Source organism: Sturnira hondurensis, unplaced genomic scaffold, assembly GCF_014824575.4.
Source record: "Sturnira hondurensis isolate 20B ecotype Veracruz unplaced genomic scaffold, ASM1482457v3 Scaffold0016433, whole genome shotgun sequence".
Taxonomy (NCBI): Eukaryota; Metazoa; Chordata; class Mammalia; order Chiroptera; family Phyllostomidae; genus Sturnira; species Sturnira hondurensis.
In genome coordinates this window covers 2564385-2585846 of record NW_028089064.1, presented here as the reverse complement: position 1 = coordinate 2585846, position 21462 = coordinate 2564385, and the positions used below count along the sequence as shown (strand labels likewise).

Genomic DNA, 21462 nt, shown 5'->3' with positions numbered 1-21462 from the left:
AAGCAGAAGAGAAAGGCACTCACAGGTGCACAGAATATTTTTTTTCAATTTTTTAATTTAATTATTTTTCAAGTACAGTTTTCTGTCTATTACTCCCATCCCATCCCACCACCCATCCTCCCCCCTCCCTCCGATTTCCACCCTTCTCAGTTGTTGTCCATGTATCCTTCATATAGGTTCCTCTAAATCCCTCCCTTATTTCCCCTGAAATTCCCTCCCCTCTCCCCTCTGGTCACTGTCAGCCTGTTCTCTATTTCAGTGTCTTTGGTTATATTTTGCTTGCTTGTTTGCTTTGTTGTTTAGCTTCCTGTTAGAGGTGAGATCATATGGTATTTGTCCTTCAACACCTGGCTTATTTCACTCAGCATAATGCTTTCCAGTTCCATCCATGTTGTTGCAAAAGGTAGGAGCTCCTTCTTTCTTTCTGCAGCATAAAATTCCATTGTGTATATGTACCATAGTTTTTTGATCCATTCATTTACTGACGGGCACCTAGGTTGCTTCCAACTCTTGGCTATTGTAAATTGTGCTGCTATGAACATTGGGGTGCATAGGTTCTTTGGGATTGGTGTTTTAGGGTTCTTAGGATACAATCCCAGCAGTGGAATTGCTGGGTCAAAAGGCAAGTCCAATTTTAGTTTTCTGAGAAAATTCCATACTGTTTTCCATAATGGTTGTACCAGTCTACAATCCCACCAACAGTGGACCAGAGTCCCCTTTCCTCCACACCCTCTCCAACATTTGTTGTTTATTGCTTTGTTTATGATAGCCATTCTCACCGGTGTAAAGTGGTATCTCATTGTAGTTTTAATTTGCATCTCTCTGATAGCTAGTGATATTGAGCATCTTTTCATGTGTCTCTGGATCCTCTGTATGTCCTCCTTGCAGAAGTGTCTGTTCAAGTCCTTTCCCCATTTTTTAATTGGGTTAGTTGTCTTCTTAGAGTGAAGTCGTGTGAGTTCTTTGTATATTTTGGAGATTAAACCTTTGTCTGAGGTATCATTGGCAAATATGTTTTCCCATACAGTTGGTTGTCTTTTTATTTTAATGCTGTTTTCTTTAGCTGCGCAGAAGCTTTTTATTTTGATGAGATCCCATTTGTTTATTCTTTCCTTTATAGTCCTTGCTCTAGGGGACATATCAGTAAAAATGTTGCTGCGTGAAATATCTGAGATTTTCCTGCCAATGTTCTCCTCTAGGACTTTAATGGTGTCATGGCTTATATTTAAGTCTTTTATCCACCTTGAATTTATTTTGGTGTATGATGTAAGTTGGTGCTCGAGTTTCATTTTTTTGCATGTAGCTGTCCAGTTCTCCCAACACCATTTGTTGAAGAGGCTATCTTTACCCCATTTTATGATACTGCCCCCTTTGTCGAATATTAATTGACTGTAGAGATTTGGGTTTATTTCTGGGTTCTCTATTCTGTTCCATTGGTCTATGTGCCTGTTTTTATGCCAGTACCAGGCTGTTTTGATTACAGTGGCCTTGTAATACAGTTTGATATCAGGTATTGTGATCCCTCCTACTTTGTTCTTCTTTCTTAACATTGCAGCTGCTATTCGGGGTCTTTTATGGTTCCATATAAATTTTTGAAGTGTTTGTTCTATGTCTGTGAAATATGCCATTGGTACTTTAATAGGTATTGCATTGAATCTGTAAATTGCTTTGGGTAGTATGGACATTTTGATGATGTTAATTCTTCCAATCCATGAACACGGTATACGTCTCCATTTGTTTGTGTCTTCCTTGATTTCTGTCTTCAGTGTTGTGTAATTTTCTGCATACAGGTCTTTAACCTCCTTGGTTAGATTTATTCCCAGATATTTTATTTTTCTTTTTGCTATATCGAATGGGATTTTTTTCTTGATTTCTGCTTCTGCTGATTCATTGTTAGTATACAGAAATGCCTTTGATTTCTGGATATTGACTTTGTATCCCGCTGTTTTGCCAAATTCATTTATTAGTTCCAGCAGTTTTTTGGTAGAGTCTATAGGATTTTCCATGTACACTATCATGTCATCTGCAAACAGTGACAGTTTTGTTTCCTCCTTTCCGATTTGGATGCCTTTTATTTCCTTTTCTTGTCTGATTGCTGTGGCTAGAACTTCCAATACTATATTAAATAGAAGTGGTGAAAGTGGACAACCTTGTCTTGTTCCTGATCTTAGTGGAAAAGCTTTCAGTTTTTGCCCATTCAGTATGATGTTGGCTGTAGGTCTTTCATATATGGCCTTTATTATATTGAGGAATGCTCCCTCTATTCCCACTTTGCTGAGTACCTTTATCATAAATGGGTGTTGTACCTTATCAAAAGCTTTTTCCGCGTCTATTGATATGACCATGTGGTTTTTGTCCTTGCTTTTGTTTATGTGGTGTATTACATTTACTGATTTGCGGATATTGAACCATCCTTGCATCCCTGGGATGAATCCCACTTGGTCATGGTGTATGATCTTTTTGATGTATTGTTGGATGCGATTTGCCAATATTTTGTTGAGGATTTTAGCATCTATGTTCATCAGTGATATTGGCCTAAAGTTTTCTTTCTTTGTTGTGTCTCTATCTGGTTTTGGAATTAGGATAATGCTCGCTTCATAAAAAGAGTTTGGGAGTTTCCCATCATTTTGGATTTTTTGGAATAGTCTGTGAAGAATAGGGGTTAGCTCTTCCTTAAACGCTTTGTAGAATTCTCCTGTGAAACCATCTGGTCCGGGGCTTTTGTGTGATGGGAGTTTTTTGATTACTGCTTCAATTTCATTTGCTGTTATTGGTCTGTTCAGGCTTTCTACTTCTTCTTCATTGAGTTTTGGAAGATTATATTTTTCTAGAAATTTGTCCATTTCACCTAGGTTTTCAAATTTCTTGGCATACAGTTCTTCATAGTAATTCCTTACAATCCCTTCTATTTCTGTGGTATCAGTTGTAATCTCTCCTCTTTCATTTCTGATTGTGTTTATTTGTGTCCTCTCTCTTCTTTTCTTAATGAGCCTACTTAAAGGCTTGTCTATTTTGTTTATCTTTTCAAAAAACCAACTCTTGGATTCATTGATCCTTATAATTGTGCTTTTGGTCTCTATGTCATTTAATTCTGCTCTGATCTTGGTTATTTCCTTCCTTGTACTTGCTCTGGGCTGTCTTTGTTGTTGTTCTTCGAGTTCTTGCAGGCGTCGGGTTAGGTTGTTTGTTTGAAATGTTTCTATTTTCTTTAGGTAAGCCTGTATTGCTATGAACTTCCCTCTCAGGACTGCCTTGGCCGTGTCCCATAAGTTTTGGGTTGTTGTGAGTTCATTTTCATTTGTTTCCAGAAACTTTTTGATTTCTTCCCTAATTTCAATCTTGACCCATTCGTTGTTTAATAGCATACCATTCAGTCTCCATGATTTTGGGTGTTTTGGGTTTTTTCCTTTGGGGTTGGTTTCTAATTTCAGTCCCTTGTGGTCAGAGAAAATGCTTGGTATGATTTCAATTTTCTTGAATTTGTTGAGGCTCATTTTGTGTCCTATCATGTGGTCTATCTTTGAAAATGTTCCATGTGCATTTGAAAAGAATGTGTATTTAGCTTCTTTGGGATGAAGCGCTCTATATATATCAGTCAAGTCCATTTCTTCTAGAGTGTCGTTTAATGCTGCTATATCTTTGTTGATATTTTGTTTGGAAGATCTGTCCATTTTTGACAGTGGGGTGTTAAAATCCCCTACTATAATTGTGTTGCTGTCAATATCTTTCTTGAAGTCTTCTAGGATTTTTCTTATATATTTGGGTGCTCCTATGTTGGGTGCATATATATTTATGATGTTAATGTCTTCGTGCTGGATTCTTCCCTTGAGCAATATGAAGTGACCTTCTGGGTCTCTCTTTATGGCCCTTTTTTTGAAGTCTATTTTGTCTGATATTAGAATTGCTACCCCGGCTTTTTTTTCTTGTCCATTTGCTTGGAAAATTTGTTTCCAGCCTTTCACTTTTAGTCTGTGATGGTCTTTTGTCCTGAGGTGGGTCTCCTGTAGGCAGCATATGTGTGGGTCATGCTTTCTTATCCATTCAGCTATTCTATGTCTTTTGATTGGAGCATTTAATCCATTTACATTTAAGGTTATTATTGATAGGGACTTATTCATTGCCATTTTTGTACCACAGTTCCTCTCTGTCTCTCTCTTTTCCTTCCTTTCCTTAAAGCAGCCCTTTTAGTATTTCTTGTAGAGCTGGTTTGGTGGAGGCATATTCTTTTAGACTTCTTTTGTCTTGGAAGCTCTTTATTTGGCCTTCTATCTTGATTGAGAGCCTTGCTGGGTAAAGTAGCCTTGGTTGTAGGCCTCTGGTTCTCATTACTTGAAATATTTCTTGCCATTCTCTTCTTGCTTGGAGTGTTTCCATTGAGAAGTCAGTAGCTAACCTTATTGGGGCTCCCTTGTATGTTACTTCCTTTTTCTCCCTTGCTGCCTTTAGGATTCTCTCTTTGTCTTGAAATTTTGCCATTTTAATGATGATGTGTCTTGAAGTGGGCCTCTTTGGGTTCCTCTTGAATGGGACTCTCTGTGATTCCTGGATTCGTGTAACTTTTTCTCTCATCAAATTAGGAAAATTTTCCATCATTACTCTTTCAAATAGGTTTTCTATCCCTTGTTCTTCTTCTTCTCCTTCTGGTATTCCTATTATTCGGATATTATTACGTTTCATATTATCTTGCATTTCTCTTAGTCCATCTTCATTCTTTTTGAGCCTCTTTTCCCTTTCTTGCTCTTTCTGGGAGATTCTTTCTACTGTGTCCTCCAACTCACTGATCCGATCTTCTGCCTCATCGATCCTGCTTTTCATTCCTTCTACTGTGTTCTTCAGTTCCGAAATTGTATTCTTCATTTCCTCTTGTCCTTTGGTGATAGTTTCTATTTCCTTTTTCATGTTGATATAGTTTGCGGAGAGCTCATGGTAGCTCCCCTGTAGTTTCTGGTAGCTCATTGTGAGCTCTTTGAATTTCCTGATAACTAGTGCTTTGAATTCGATATCTGATAGCTGACTTGCCCCTCTTTCATCTAACATTATTTCTGAGACTTCCACCTTTTCTTTCATTTGGGCATTGTTTCTTTGTCTTCCCATTGCTTATGAGACTCTTCTTGTTAGCTTCAGTTTCTTAAATTGATCTGTTCTGACTCCCTAGGTTTATGGTGTGAACTTCTGTGGTAGAATTCCTGTGAAATTCAGTGGTACAGTCTCCTGCAGGTATCTCGATGTTCTCTGCTTCCACCTACTTCTTTTGTTTGTGTGTGTATGATCAGAGTTGCTGCACTCCCGCTGCGTCCTCTGTGGCAGACGCCCCGATGCTGGCCGTAGACAGAAGCCTCTGGGATCTGGAAGCTGCGGCGGCAGCAGCTCCGAGGTCTTTACGCGCCGCCGGCCAATGGCTGCTGGTCCCGCCGCTGCTGCTTTTGACTTTACTCTGGGGTGCCTGGCTCCCGAGGGCAGCCGGCCCTGCCGCTGCCGCTTTTGTCTTTACTCACAGGCGCTGGGGTCCCGATGAGTCCTCTGTGTCAGACGCCCCTGTCGCTGGGCGCAGGGGGAGCCTCTGGGCCCCGACCGCTGAAGCAGCCAAGGCTCCAAGGTCTTTATGCGCCGGCCAATGGCTGCTGTCCTGCCGCTGCCGCCACCGCTGCCGCTGCCGCCACCGCTGCCGCTGCCGCTGCTGCCCTTGACTTTTCTCAGGGTTGCTGGGCTCCCGATGAGTTCTCCGTGGCAGACGCCCTTGTCGCTGGGTACAGACGGAAGGAAGCCTCTGGGCTCCAACCGCTGCAGCAGCCGGGGCTCCGAGGTCTTTACGCGCCGGCTAATGGCTGCCACCGGTCTGGCCGCCTCCGTCCTTACTCGCGTCCCTGAGACCCCAAGGACCTCTAGCTGTCTGGTTCGTCACTATCTCTGGTCTCTTATTTTCATAAATGCTGGGGAATTGTTGGTTGGGGAATTGATTGCGCTGTTCTTCTGTAAATCTGCCAGGATTTTCCCCCAAGTGTAGGAGAACTGCAGTCGCTCCATCCTACTCCGCCGCCATTTTCTGAGAATATTTTGATGGTTAACAAAGTGGGGAGGGTCGAGGGGATGGATGAAAAAGGTGAAAGGATTTAGAAGTACAGTTTGGTGGTTACAGAATAGTCATGGGGATGCAAAATACAACTTAGGGAATATAGTCAATAATATTGTACTATCTACATATAGTGTCAGATGTGTGGCTCTCTGGCATCCCCATGATGTGAATGTTGATGTGCTTGAATTCGTCCCACAGGCTCCTTATACTATCCTTATATTTTGGATTTTTTTTTCCTTTTAGTGCTCTGATTGGGTGTTTTCTGCTTCCTTATCTTCCAAATCTCTGGTTTAATCCTCTACTTTATCTGTGAATCCCTGTAACACATTCTTCATATCAGTTAATGTATTCTTTATTTCTGGCTGATTCTTTTTATGTTTTATATCTGCATTTTTATGTTTCTTATTTCTTGGATGAAGTTCTTACTTAGTTCATCTACTCATTCCTTGAGTTCACTGAGTGTTCTTAAAGGCACTGTTTTGAACTTTGCATCTTGTAGATTTCATTCATTTTGTTTAGTTCTTTTTCTGGAGTGTTGTTCTATTTTTCTACTTAGGAGATGTTTTTGTGTTATCAGGCTTCCTTGTGCTAGTTTCTCTGTATTAGGTAGAGTTTCTACATCTCCAAGGCTTTGCAGAGTGGTGTTATGTAGTAGGTGTCCTGTAGAGTCCAGCGGTACAGACCCCGCCTTTATTACTTGAGCGAGGCATTCCACCTACACTCCCCTTTGTGTGGACTGTATACACTCTCTTATTGCAGTGGAGCCTTGATTACTGTTGGTACCTAATTGGGATTTATTCCCAGGTCTCTCTGCTTGGTGCACTGGCTCTGACTACTGTAGAGATTGAACAATGCAGGGGCAGACCCCATGGATCAGGACTTATTTCAGTGGGGTCTGGTGCCTGCTGAGTTAGCCTCTTGAGTGTGTAGCTTTGGAGTGATTAGGTAGTGCTTTAATATTGTCTGAAGCTGTCCATCAGGTGAATTGGCTATGGGGCCCCAAGATATGCATGCCAAGAGGAACCATGACCTGTGCCCTGCCTGGGACCACCCAGAATGAGTTGCAAAGCCATCTGCAGATGACTATCACTTGTGCTGGGAATTACTTACTTGAAATTGCCAAAGAAAGACCAAGCTGCATATCAGGCTTAGCTGCTGCTAGTGCTGGGATTGCAGTCTCTTAGCAAGGGGTATGCAGATGATGCTTGTTTGAAGGATTTGGGGAAGTTTGAAGCATGAGCCAACACTTGTCATCTGTATTGATAAGTCACTATAAGAGGCTTTGCTTGGACCTGCAAGCTGGGTGGGATGAAGTCTTAGGGAATCACCAAGGCCAGGAGAACAGTGTTAGCCAGGTTGATGGAGACTCAGATAAGGTGGCCACCCACTGGTTTCATGGGGCCCAGAAAAGGAACAGTGGCCTCTGTCATCATTTCTGTCTGTGAGAAACCTGCCCCTTCATCCTATGCTGTTGCCCTAACTACTCAGTTCCTCTTTGCATATCATTGATGTACAACTTCTGGAACTCAGAGTACATGAGTCTGAGTGAGTCTGTATGGGCCCTTTAAAAGGAAAGACTGAAATTTCAGCAAATACCCTTCTCACTCAGCCACAATTAGAGCTAGTTTTTACAGCCAAAAGTTATGAGGCCTTCTCTTCATGACAGAGCAACCCCATGGGATGGGGTGCATAATGTGCAGCTGGAACATGTTACCTCTCAGGGGATATTTCTGCATCCAAGATAACCCTCCCTAATTGTATCCCAACCATGTGGGCGCAGGCCAGCCTGTGCATAGCTTTGCTTCTCCTTCCAGTCTCAATGTTGCTTTTTCTTCATAGTCTTAGATATAGGATTTCTGTTTCACTAGACTTAAAGTGGTTTCGAATGATATTTGTTCATTTTCATAATCTTATTTACAAAATTTTAGTTTAGTTGTAATTTTTATATGGTTTTGGGAGGACTGGAGTACCACATTTATCTCTGCCACCATCTGACCTTCCTATATGTCTCCTTTTCATGAATCAGTCAAGCTGCATAACAGGTTAAGTTTCCTTCTTTAATAATACAAGTACACATACACACAAACAAAACCACCACACATACCCCTCATACTCTTTTCCCCTGCCTTTTCTTCTTCCAAGTTCTCAGACTACCAGAATTTTAATAGGAATGATATCTTAGTAAAGCCACTTAAGAGGGAGATGTAGACCATGTTTAAGATTCTACTTAGTCTTATTTTTTTCTTGGTAAATGCTTTATTAAAACAAAGAAATATAGGATCTAATTAATTGATCAGATTTCCTATTTAAAAACTAATAATGTCACCATTAATTATTTGTACATAACATCAGAGTAGCTTAAACTATAATAGTAGCTTACACATGTTTGTCTTCTTGAATGAAAATTTGGTGTTGTATTTTGAATGGGTTGAAAGAGAGATATTTGAAACATATATCAATTAAGAGACTATGTCAATGATACAGTAATATGTAAAGTATATTTAAAATGAGGTTGCTTCAGTTGACAGGAAACAGACAATATATATGAAAAAATTATATCTAAGGTCATTCAGTAGAATTTGACATCAACAAGTTACAAAGGAGCAAAGGACAGAAAATGCTTGCATATGGGAGAGGAGTGTTGTACCAAATAACTAAGAGCAACTGTGCTTCAGCAGAAACAGAGGAACAAAAGGGAGTGTTTGCTTGGGGAAAAAAAAATTGTAAATTGTGTATGTTAAATTGTTGTACTTTCAAAATATTAATGTGGTATCCAGTATGTAAAAGTTTAAAAAATTCAGCTGATTATAAAGTCAGGACAACAGAAATGAACTGCATAAAATTACAGTTAAAGGTATAATATTAGTTTAAATTAAGGAAACATGAACACAATGAGATAAAAATTTATGGGTTATAAAACTCAAATGAGTAAAACAATCTTCATTCTCTAAAATTTAATATTTAGATTTATTGTAAATCCTATCAAAATTTAGCAAGGCTTTTTAAAGATATAGACAAGTATATAATAAAATTTATATAATAAGCAAAAAATTGCAGCATTGCCAAAACAATTTTGTAAAAGAAAAACCAATTGGGAGAGAGAAATTATTCTTCCCAACCTTTAGGTTACTATATACCTATAATAATGGAATCTGTGTTGTATTTGTGAAAGGGTAGAACACAGATCAATGGGACAGAGAAATGCAATAAGTCCACAATGAAATATTATTATGTACCTATCAAAATAGCTAAAATAAAATTTAAAAATAGTGTTAACATTAAATGTTAGTGAAGATGTAGAGAAACTGGATCATACATACCTTGCTATTGGTAACATAAACTGGATACACTTGCTCTAAAAAGTAGTTTGGTAGTTTGGTACAAAACCAAATGTATATCTACTGTATAATTTAGTAATTGCACTTTTGAACATTTATCCCAAAGGAATGGAAGTTTATATTCACATACAAACCTGTATATCAATGTTATAGCAGTTTTATTCATAATAGCCCCAAACTGGAAACAATAAAAATGTTCTTCACTGGTTGAAAATAAAGCACATAGTGTTGCATCCGTACCATGGAATACTAATTAGTAATAAATGTAATGAACAACTGACATATGCAATAATTTTAATATATATCAAGGGAATTATACTAAGTGAAAAATATCAATATAAAAGGTTATGTGCATTGTGTGATATTTTATATAACATTCCTGAAATGACAAAAATATAGATATGAAGAACAGGTTAGCATTGGCTAGGTGTTAGAGGAGGGAACAGAAAAAGAAGTAGCTGTAGCTCTAAAATGGTAGCTTCAGAAATCCCTCTGTTGGAAGTATTCTGCATCTTGATTGTGATGGTGGTCATATAAATCTACACATGTGAATTAATTTGCAGAAATGCAAAGGACCATAAGACTATGATGAGTAATTTTATGCCAGGATATCAGATAACCTCTTAGATTGCAGAATAAAAGAAATATAAAAATTCTTAGATTCCAGAGTAAGAGTAAATCATGAAGAAATGGAAAATCAGAACTGCTCTATGACTAGTAAGATTGAATTAGTAATAAAAATTAATCAACAAAGAAGAGTCCAGAACCATGACTTCATGAATGAATTCTACCTAATATATAAAGAAGATTTAATATCAATCTTTTATATATATATATATATATATATATATATATATATGTGTGTGTGTGTGTGTGTGTGTGTGTGTGTGTGTGTGTGTGAGTGTGTGTGTGTGTGTGTATACACACACACAAATAATTTTGGGTGATAAGACCAAAAGTATACAGTGGAGAAAGAAAAGCCTCTTCAATAAATGGTGCTGGGAAAAATGGAAAGCCACTTGCAAAAGATTACAAACTAGACTTCTGTTTGCCCTCATGTTCAAAACATAACCCAAACAACATAGATCAAAGACCTGAAACAATAAATTACATAAAAGAAAACATAGGTACTAAACTTATGGATCTTGGTCTTAGAAAAGATTTTATGGTAAGAGAATTAGTCCTGGCAGTGTAGCTAGGCTGGCCAGAGTATCATTTGGTAACTGAAAAAGTTTCAGATTTTTTCCTGGTCAGGACACACACTAGGCTGTGTGTTTGATCCCTGGTCCAGGCATGTACAATCCTTGGTCCAGGAACCAGGTGAGAATGGAAAGTAGCAATTGATGTTTTTCTCTCACATCCATGTCTTTGTCTCTCCCTTCCTCTCTCTCTAAAAACAATGGGAAAATGTGCTTGGGTGAAGATGTAAAAACTATAAAAAATCGAAAAACTATCCTCTGGTGAGAAAAAAAAAGCGAGGGAATTAAAAACAGAAACTAATGAATCAGATTACAGCAAACTAAAAAAAAAACAAAAAAACTTTTTCCCAGCAAACAAAATAATCAGCAAAATAAAAGGTAAGCAATTGAATGGGAGAAGATATTTGCCAACAATACCTCAGTAAGTGTTTAATATCCAAATTATTTACAGAATTTATACAACTCAACAAGAGAAATACAATCCAATTAAAAAATTAGTCAGAGAACCCAAATGAACACTTCTTCTAAGAAGACATACAAATGGTCAACAGGTATATGAAAAGATGATCAACTACATTAACTGTTAAGGAAATCCACATCAAAACCATAATGAGATACCACCTCACTCCTGTTAAAATGGCTCTTATCAGCAAGACAAGAAACATCAACTCTTAGAAAGGTTGTGGAGAAAAAGAAACCAAGGTCACCCCAATAAATTTTACAAAACTCTAAAGGTAGTCTTATGATTTGTATTTTCTACTTATGTCATTTTAATTACCTAAGCAATTATTTTGTCATAAATTGAGAGGTTTAGCTTACATTTCAATTGCCATCCTCTATATTATTTTTTCTCTATTGGTAAACACTTTTAAACTTATTTTATAGTTCATAATTAACATATATTTATACATAAACACATGTATATATACTATACAATTTATTACACATGATTTATGCTATATATATGCATATGTATATTCTGTGAAAGTTTGATCTTTTTTTAACAAATTCTTTATACACCCATTCCCACACTTAGAAATTTTTATAGTAACTATTTTTAGAGAAGAGCCACTAAAATTACTGGAGGCATAACATCAAAAATCTCTGGTCTCATTAACTTATATTTATAAAGAAATGAAGCAGAAAATTTTTACACATTATTGTTTTTCTATTTAATACTTAATTTTAAAAAAAGTTCTAGATTTATAGAAAGAGTAAGAAGACCATGCAAAGAGTATCTATATAACCTGAATCCAGTTTCTTCTATTATTTATATCTTACTTCAGTATGATATTTTGGTATAATAAAAAAAACAAATGCTGATATATTATTTTAACAAAATTCATACTTTATTCAAATTCCCTTAGTTTTTATCTATGGTCATTTTTCTGTTCTGGAATCACATCTAAGATACCACATCACACTTATTTGTCACTTTCTATTAGGCCCTTCTTCACCGTAACAATTTCTCAGATTTTCCTTATTTTCATTGACCTTGAGAGTTTTGAGGAGTAAATCTACCCACCCCAAAAAAAGCTGTTTATATCAGGGACATGTAATTAAATACTTCTGATGGCATCTATAGAAAACATAACTTAAAATAATTGCCATTTAGTTTCAATTATCTAATGTATTATATGATTTATATTATAAATATAATAATTATTACATTTTAAGTGATTGAGGGCTCAATGTTTTGTACCAGAAATTTTGTAATCCTAGAATTTCTGTGTTTGAAGTGTGTGTTTTATTTTTTCTTTTTTAAAATATATTTTATTGATTATGCTATTACAGTTGTTCCATTTCCCCCCCTTTATACCCTTCTACTCTGCACACCCTCTCCCACCCACATTCCCGCCACACTTAGTTCATGTCCATGGGTCATACATATAAGCTCTTTGGCTTCCACATTTCCAATACTCTTCTTACCCTCCCCCTGTCTATTTTCTACCTACCATTCACACTACTTATTCTCTGTACCTTTTCCCCCTTTCTCCTCCTCCCACTCCCCTCTTGCTATCCCGCCGTGTTATCTCCATTTCTGTGGTTCTGTTCCTTTCGTGGTTGTTTGCTTAATTTGTTTCTGTTTTTGTTTTAGGTGTGGTTGTTAATAATTGTGTTTGCTGTCATTTTACTGTACATGTTTTTTACTTTCTTTTTATTAGATAAGTCCCTTTAACAATTCATATAATAAGGGCTTGGTGATGAAGAATTCCTTTAACTTGACCTTATCTGAGTGTGTGTGTTTTAAAATAAAAATATGCTTTTGTCCAATATAGATGAATATAACACAGTAGTTAAACTATATATACACATATATATTATTATATATACGCACATATATTCTTAAATGTGTATATATATGTGTATATACATTCTGGTCAAAAGATATCCAGCCATGCAATATATTAATATGACAAATAGAAATATTTATTGAAGAAGATACAAGATACAAGAAACATTGTACATAGGTAATGATACCTCGATCCCCTTCAAAGTAATCACATTTGGGACCTCACATAGTTCTCCCAATCACCATCAGCTGTCTCTTCATATTTTCCTTAATCTCATCAAGTCTGAAATCTCGTCCCTTTCAAGGATGATTCTAGTTTTGAGAAAAGCCAGATCAAAGTGTCAAATCTGAGCTGTAGGAGGGCTGAGTCACCTGGGTGATTTGATGTTTCACCAAAAAAAAAAAACTATGCACAAGAGGCAATGCATGAGAAGGTGCATTGTTGTAATGAAGCTGCCAGTTACTAGTTCCCCATAGCTGTGACCTTCTGAATCGTGTGAAGAGTTTCCACAGAGAAGTATTGAAACTTAATAAAAAATTTGATGCAGGTTTGTTGTTCTACTTGCTCAGTCATTTTAAATGTGACAGCCACACAGTACACACGCTCACTCAAGTGCATCTACCGCCACCCCTGCCACCAACTGCTGCCTAGTACAGTGAAGTCATAATTGTTATACATGTGCATTCCAGTCCAGTCTCCTTCACTGCCAGATTATATCAGTGTGGCGCAGACTGTTTTTATCATATTAACAGTGCCTGGATTTTTCTGGATAGACCTTGGGTGTGTATGTATGTATGTATGTATGTGTGTATTGCACAGGCTCGGTTAAAAGAAACCATTGTCTGTAATATCTTTTTATGAGTTTACAAGGCCACTAGTATCACTTAATCTAGTATCATTAAAATGTCTTTCTATTTTATAAGATGTATGCAGTACACATCCATTTAGTACTTTTATAATAGACATGTAATGATCGTGATCACCTATTTCAGACTATTCTTTGTAAATTGTCAAATATTCTGAAAAGTTACAGCCTGGAGCAGTGACCTACTGACTCTTTTGCTTGCCTTGCACTTCACTGACTTAGACAGAGATTTACTAGAGGTTATAACTGGCTCCTCTGATGACCATGAAGAGCACTTTTCTTACTGCTTTAACTCTCCTTGTGGGTTGAAAAAGGCTGTGAAATATGGTAGTATGCTGAAGTGAAATCAGCTAATATGGGGGAGTGTGAGCTAATGACTTACTACGCACTTCAGGGTGGCATTTTTTTTTTTTTGGTCTCAATTCTTTACTGCTTCGTTTTATGTCTTTTGGAAAGGTTCTTAATCTTTCCAGCTCAATCAACAAAATAAGAACTATATTTACCTGACATATGATACATAACCTGGTTGTAATGGGCCATTTTTGATGGGAAGAGACAGTAGCCATTTGTTAAATGATACCCTTGGCTCCTGGAAAAGTTAATAAAGTTTCCCCAAAGCACTTAACCTACTTCAAATGAATCATTTGTACACTAGAAGAAGCTGTCTCAATGATTATCAGCAATAGACCTAACACTTTATAAAATAGATAAAGGATGACAAATTATTTGATTAATTATCAAAAATCTCCACAAGAAAATTTTATGACAGATTGGTCTTAAATTAATTTTAAATAATTGGATTCTGAACAAGGTACAGAATGATTCATGTTTAACAACATTTTTTCCCTCAAAGGAACATCTTCATAGTGAATGTTTTTTATAAGACTATAAAGTGACTTTCATTTGTAAATATTTAAGCTATAATTACTAATTCATTTTTGCCTCCTTCTTTTGTGTTCTTTTGTCTTCTTAAGCATGTTCTTTAATCCCCATTGTCTCAGAAAAAAATCTAAAATGCCAAAATATTTTCCCCCAAAGGCTTATTTTCATCAATAATACCATTAGAGATAAAACTCACAAATTTAGTAACTTGCTTACTTGTCCTTAGAATGTAATTATATATATAAAGAAATTCACAAAGACAGAATGCACATGTATAAGACAATATATACAGATGTTTGCTTCTTTCTTCCTTTCTTCTTCCTTCCTTTTTCTCTTCCTTCTATTTACTTATATCTATCTTTACTATGTGTATTATATTGCAGATACTGTATGGCAATGCCTAGTAAATTTTATTGTGTGCTCTTTAAAATAAATTATTTATATTTAGATATCAAGAAGTTGATATTTGCAATAAGTCAGATGTGGTTTTTGCTTGGTTATGGAAAGATAGAGCAAAATGCACTGAAACAAAAAGTTCTGCCCTTCAATTAAATCAAACACTGTGGAAAATGTGACCGGTTGGAGCAAGACTACATCAGAAACTATTTTAAATTCCAGATGATAAATGTGAGAACCACTTGATATTGTAATTGTTTACATTTCTCAATTTCAATTTCCCTTTTTACTATGGAGGGGAAAAGCTGTTCAAAAACAGAAAAATAATCATTTTGATGCTTTTCAGTTTATAATCCACACACATATACATGATCTTATTTAACGTCATAACATTCTACGAGGTAGAGAAAGCAGACATTATTACTGCTACTAGCAGATGAAGAAACCATATTTTGGATATTTTAAATTATCTGAAGACACATAAATAGAATGTGTTAGAATAGTGTGAACAACATCTTTGGCCTCAATTATTATCCTGTTATACATATTGCTGACATTACTGCAAACATATGAGTTTAATGACAAAATACTTTGACTTAAATGTAAAAGTGCAGTTTTCTTAAGCATTTACAAAGCATATGAGCTATAATTATTTTTTTATCAAATGTAATGTCATATTGCATACCTCCTCTCTTTTTCAACAACAAAAAATTAAAGAACAATTTGTCTATAAATTAACATAATTGTAATTTAGTAATAATATTTCATAATTACTTTTTAAAATCTAAATCACAGACTATAACTACATAGCACTTTCTCCTTTATAGATATAGAGCAAGTATTTGTGAGCTGAAAAAATGCCTCTATTTTTAATACTGTGTTAAAATATGATTCTTATATTTCTTTACAACTCTTAATGCTAGAATGCTTTCATAAATATATTTAGAAAAAGTGCTATCGTCTTTCTTACAAGGCACATAGAAATTATGCCTCTTTCCTAAACATCAAAATCTTTTAATAACCATTACTCATGCTTTGAAATTTGCTTTACATCTTCTTTAGGATACAAGTATAATTCATGTTAAGTAAAAACACATCATGAGTAGCAACAACTAAACACATACAAACCCAATGAGGCAAAGAAGTACTGTATTCTTTTTGTTTTCTTTTTAACAATTAACTTTTTAGAATATATTTGTAGTTCTAAAACATTTTAAAGTTACAAAATAAAGAAAGTTTCCATACACTTAAAACACAGTTCCCCTATTATTAATATCTTGCATAAGTATGCTATATTTGCCAGAGTCCATACATTTATATTGATAAATTATTATTAAAATACATATTTTAAAATTTTCTTAGTTACTGGTTGCCAATGTTCAATTCTAGTATCCTATCTAGGATACCATTTTACATTTATTCTTTATGTCTACTACTATACTAATTTTAACTCCTCCCCTAACACACTAACTGTATATTTCTCTTCATAATCAAATATTGAACCACTATATATACCACTATATATATTTATTGACCAGAAATTATAGCACATCTAGCAAGGTGACATCCAAAATTATTTCAGTAGCTATAAACTTTCATTTTGGCTCTATTTAGTTGTTATTATTTGTTGCTGTAATATGGAGAAATGAATAATTTCTAGCATTGCGTTATCTTCACTAGAAGGTAGATCATTACATTTACAATCAAGTGTGTTCTTGGATGTTGGCATGAGAAAAAATCATAAGTAAAAAATATTTAGCTCTTTTCTGTTTTCTGCGGCAGGAAGAATCATGAGCAGCAAAGTCCCCTGAGACATCCTCTAACAGGTGGTGCACTATGTCCTGCTTGGGAACCAGCACAAGTGCAGAAGTTTTTGAAAATGACCAAGTTGCAGATGAGCTTGAAGAACTATGACCTATAGAAGAACGAACACTTCTCAGGCACTGTCAGGCTTAAGTCCACTCCCTGCCCCAAGTGTGCTCTAGTGGGCCAGCAGCACCATGACGAGGCCAGTAGATATCCCCATATGGACACTGAAGCACCGAAGAAGCTCAGCAAGAATAAGAAACTGGTCAAGAAGCTGACCAAGAAGTATGATGAATTTTTGGCTTCAGAGTCTCTGGTCAAGCAGGCTGCACAAATCCTGGACTGGGCCTGAATAAAGCTGGCATGTTCCCTTCCTTTTTTACTCAAAATGAGAATGTGGTGGCAAAAGTCAATGAAGTGAAACACACAATCAAGTTCCAGATGAAGAAGGTGTTGTGTCTGGCAGTGGCTGAAGGTCACATGAAGATGATACATCATGAGCTTGTGTACAACATCCACTTAGCTGTCAGGTCCCTGATGTCATTGTTCAAAAACAAAAGAAAGAGCTTCCAAGCTTTGTACATGAAGAGTACCACAGGCAAGCTGCAATGTCTGTATTGAGGCACAGCTTAATAAACATACTGCTGCCATTAAATATAATAATAAAGTATTTATTATTATGCATGTCAATTATTATATTGTAGAAACTGCAACATATTTTATAAGAATATTTTGGAAAAGTAATATTTGTTGATAAATTAAAGGTAAAATTTTTAATTGCTCAGGTTATTTTTAACCAATTTTTCCAAATTTAGTCCAGGTAATTATTCTGCCTCCAATAATTAAGATGTTTTTAGTAGTATTTTGCTTTTGTCAAGGACTAACTTCTCTTGCTAAAAAGCATTCAAAATTGCCCACTTCTTCTCATTTAACTCTGTTATTTGTTTCTTAACTTGTCATCTTGGCTCATCTGTAATTGCTTTGTTCATGTGAGTGTTAATGACTCAAATGAATGTGTAACGTATCATATCTATCTTGAGTGGACATCAGACTAGTAGTACATAGTTCTTTTTTGAAAATATAATATCATTTTGTTTTAATGCTCTTTTATTGAATTATAATATTTTAATAAATTTGAGGTGAAAAGCAGAATTGTGGAATGACAAATAACATAATCAAATCCTTAATGCCATGTGGTAATTTTACACAGTAAATTCTATATAATCAGCTTCATAGATTCCTTCACCTATCTTTTTTCCCCCACTAGGTACAGTGAACTTCACTGGTGGTACAGGACAAGATAGGGCTCCCTAAGCACTTCCACTTCTTTACAGGATTTGGGATAGAAACTGTGGAGATCAGGAGATTCATAGGTTGTTAGGGGATCGATGTGGAGTTAGGGCTTCCCAGGAGCTGAGGGCCTGTCTTCCTCTTTCTGGAGCTGGTGGTCCAGCAGGTTCTTACTCCTTGGAGGCCATGTAGACAACGATGTCCACCACCCTGTTTCTGAAGCCAAATTCATTGTCATTGTGGGAACTGAGCTTGACAATATGATCATCAAAGATGGAGAAGTAGGTGTCACTATTAAATTTTCAGGAGACAACCTAGTCCTCAGTATACTCCAGCATGACCTTGAGGGAACTCTCTGATGCCTGTTTCACTACTCTCTGTATTTGGAATATTTCTCCAGGTGGCAAGTCATGTACATAGGTGACACTTTGGGGGTATAGACATAGAGGGCTATCCCAGTGAACTTCCCATTCAGCTCTGGGATGACCTTGCCCACAGCCTTGACAGTGTCATTAGAAGCAAGGATAATGTTCTGGGCATTCTTTCTGCCACTATGCCACAGTTTCCCAGGGGGGCCATCCACAGTCTTCTAGATGGTAGTGATGACATGAACTGTGGTCATGAGTCCCTCCATGATGCCAAAGTTTTCATGGAAGACCTTGGTGGGGGGGGGGGGCAAAGTGGTTGGTGGTACGGGACACATTATTAACAATCTTGAAGGTGTTGTCATACTTGTCATGGCTCACACCCATCAAAAACATGGGAGTATCTGCAGAAGGGGCAGAGATGATGACCCACTGCCTCCACCCTTTAAGTGATCCCCAGCCTTTTTCAATGTAGTGGAGACACCAGTAGACTCTACAACATATTGACAATGAACAATGTTTCACTTTATGTTGGTAAGGTTCTCACTCCTGGAAGATAGAGATGGACTTTCTGTTGATGATAAGCTTCTGGTTCTCACATTTGACTATGCCTTTGAATTTGCCATGAGGAGAATCATATTGGGGCATATAGACCATGTAATTGAGATCAAGGAAGAGGTCATTAATAGGGACAATATTAGCTTAGCCAGAGTTAAAAGCTGCCTAGGTGACCAGGCACCCAATATGACCAAATCCATTCACTCTGAATTTCACCATCATGTCTCAGGATTACAGCTGGTAGTGAACAGGAAGACATGGCTGTCTGTCAAGAACAAAAGAAGCAGAAATCCACCAATGCTTATCTTGATGAATTTTACTCAAAGCTCAGTAGTCCAGAGAAGACATTTGAGAGTTTACACTGGATTTTCTATTAACATGGCAATTGAAATCCAAGAGCAAAGGCAGAAGGTTTCCATTCTTACAAAACAAACTCTAAACAAGAACTGAGAAAATATGACTGGAGGAATGAAGACTAGTGCTCAGATGTTTTTCTATTATCTAGATGACTTTGGGCCTCTTAAAATCTCTGAAACTAATTTTCTTCATTGTAAAATGGTATTGATGCTTCTTATTGAGTGATGTTAAAATTATATGTAAAATACCTTAGAAAATCCTGATATGATAGACATTCAAAAATAAACATTATTTATTCTATAATCCTAGAATATTTAAAAATAAATTATTATTGTTACTATTAAATAGAATCTTAAAGTCAAAATGCATTAATTCCATAAATATTTACTATGTACTTCCTATGTACCAGCTACTAAATTCTGGTCCCTTAGAGCTTATGATCTAGCAGGAGTAAGGAGTGAGACAATGTATAAGTATATGGTAAATAAAACATCCACAATAACAATATATAAAAACTGCTAGGTTGACACATGACAATGTTTTATAACAAAAAGCAAATCAAAAAGGAAAATAGAGAGTACTTGGTGAGAACAACATGTGAAATTTTAGATGAGATGTAAAAGAATTCACTAATAGATGTTCTCTAACATTGTTAGATTTTATTTTTTGTTCATTCATATTTTCTACTTTTTAAAAAGATTCAGAATAGATAAAAGAATAACAGAATAAACAGCCTTTCAACTTTTACCTAGAAATATTGTTTAATATTTTGGCATTCTGCATTCTTTTATATATATATATTTCTTTTTTGACTGAACCATTTGGAAACAAGTTACAGAGAGTAGGACACAAATTTTTAATCTTCAAGCAAAAATATCTTAAATATAATAATATGCTCCTACATATGTGTAATACCAATAAAACACACTGAAATTTTAAATTTTGAATATGATTTCCACATATTCAGTCAACACTCAAGCTCAGTGTCAAAACAATATTGCCTAAAACTGCTTTTGGCTTGTTCATTTATATAAGAGATAATATGATGTTTTATTATTTCTTGATACATTAAAACGTGTTTATATTTTGATGCTAAAATCAACAACAATTTACCGTTTTACATGATTCTGTAGGTTTAGAATTTGGCCAAAGCACAGCTGGTTGGTCCATTTGCTGTGGGTAACACAGGCAGAGTTCACTCATATGACTATTCAGCTGGGAAATTAGCTGAGACTGGACCATCCAAAATGGTTTCTAATCTCATAGGAGCTTCTTCCATGTGGCCATTAATCATTTGGGAGTGTACCTTATACTGTCCTATAATATAGCAGTTGAGATCCAAGAACATAAAAAGAAGGTTTTTGGCTGAGGAAACTAACATTTAAGCCAAAAGCCTTGTCTGAGAACAGATAGTGTTTTACTTCTGCTGGAGTCTATTCAAAGTAATTCATGAAGTTCAAGGGAAAGAAAAAAAATGCTTCACTACTTGGTGGAAGGAGGGAAAAATACATTGCGGCTTTTTAAATTCTATTATATCAAGGATCATACATTGCCTTAAATCACCAGCTCTCTTAGTCTAACTTTAATCTAGAACAGCAGTATTCTTTTTTTAATTAATTAATTTATTTTTAAAGATTTTATTTATTTATTTTTAGACAGAAGAGAAAGGAGGGAGAAAAGGATGGAGGGAAACATCAATGTGTGGTTGCCTCTTGTGCACACCAACCAGGGACCTGGCTGTCAACCCAGGTATGTGCCCTGAATGGGAATTGAACTGGTGACTCTGGTTTGAAGGCTGACACTCAGTCCTCTGAGCCATACCAGCTGAGCTCTTTATTAAATTTACTTTTATTGCTTATATTATTTTAGTTGTCCCAGTTTTCACCTTTTTCCCCCTTCCCACAGTCAGTCCCCACACCCCTGGTTATGTGTCTGCAAGTCCATGTCCCTCGGTGATGCATATATGTTCCTTGTCTAATCCTTTCACCTTCTTTCAACCAGTCCCAACCTCCCCTCACCCCCCTTTACAGCTATCAGTC

The 21462-nt window shown here is 36.2% G+C and overlaps 1 pseudogene; it reads left to right on the top strand.

Moving 5' to 3' along the window:
• The first annotated feature begins 16837 nt into the window (after positions 1–16837).
• On the top strand, positions 16838–17474 carry LOC119000900 (60S ribosomal protein L10a-like; annotated as a pseudogene).
• Positions 17475–21462: the final 3988 nt, after the last annotated feature.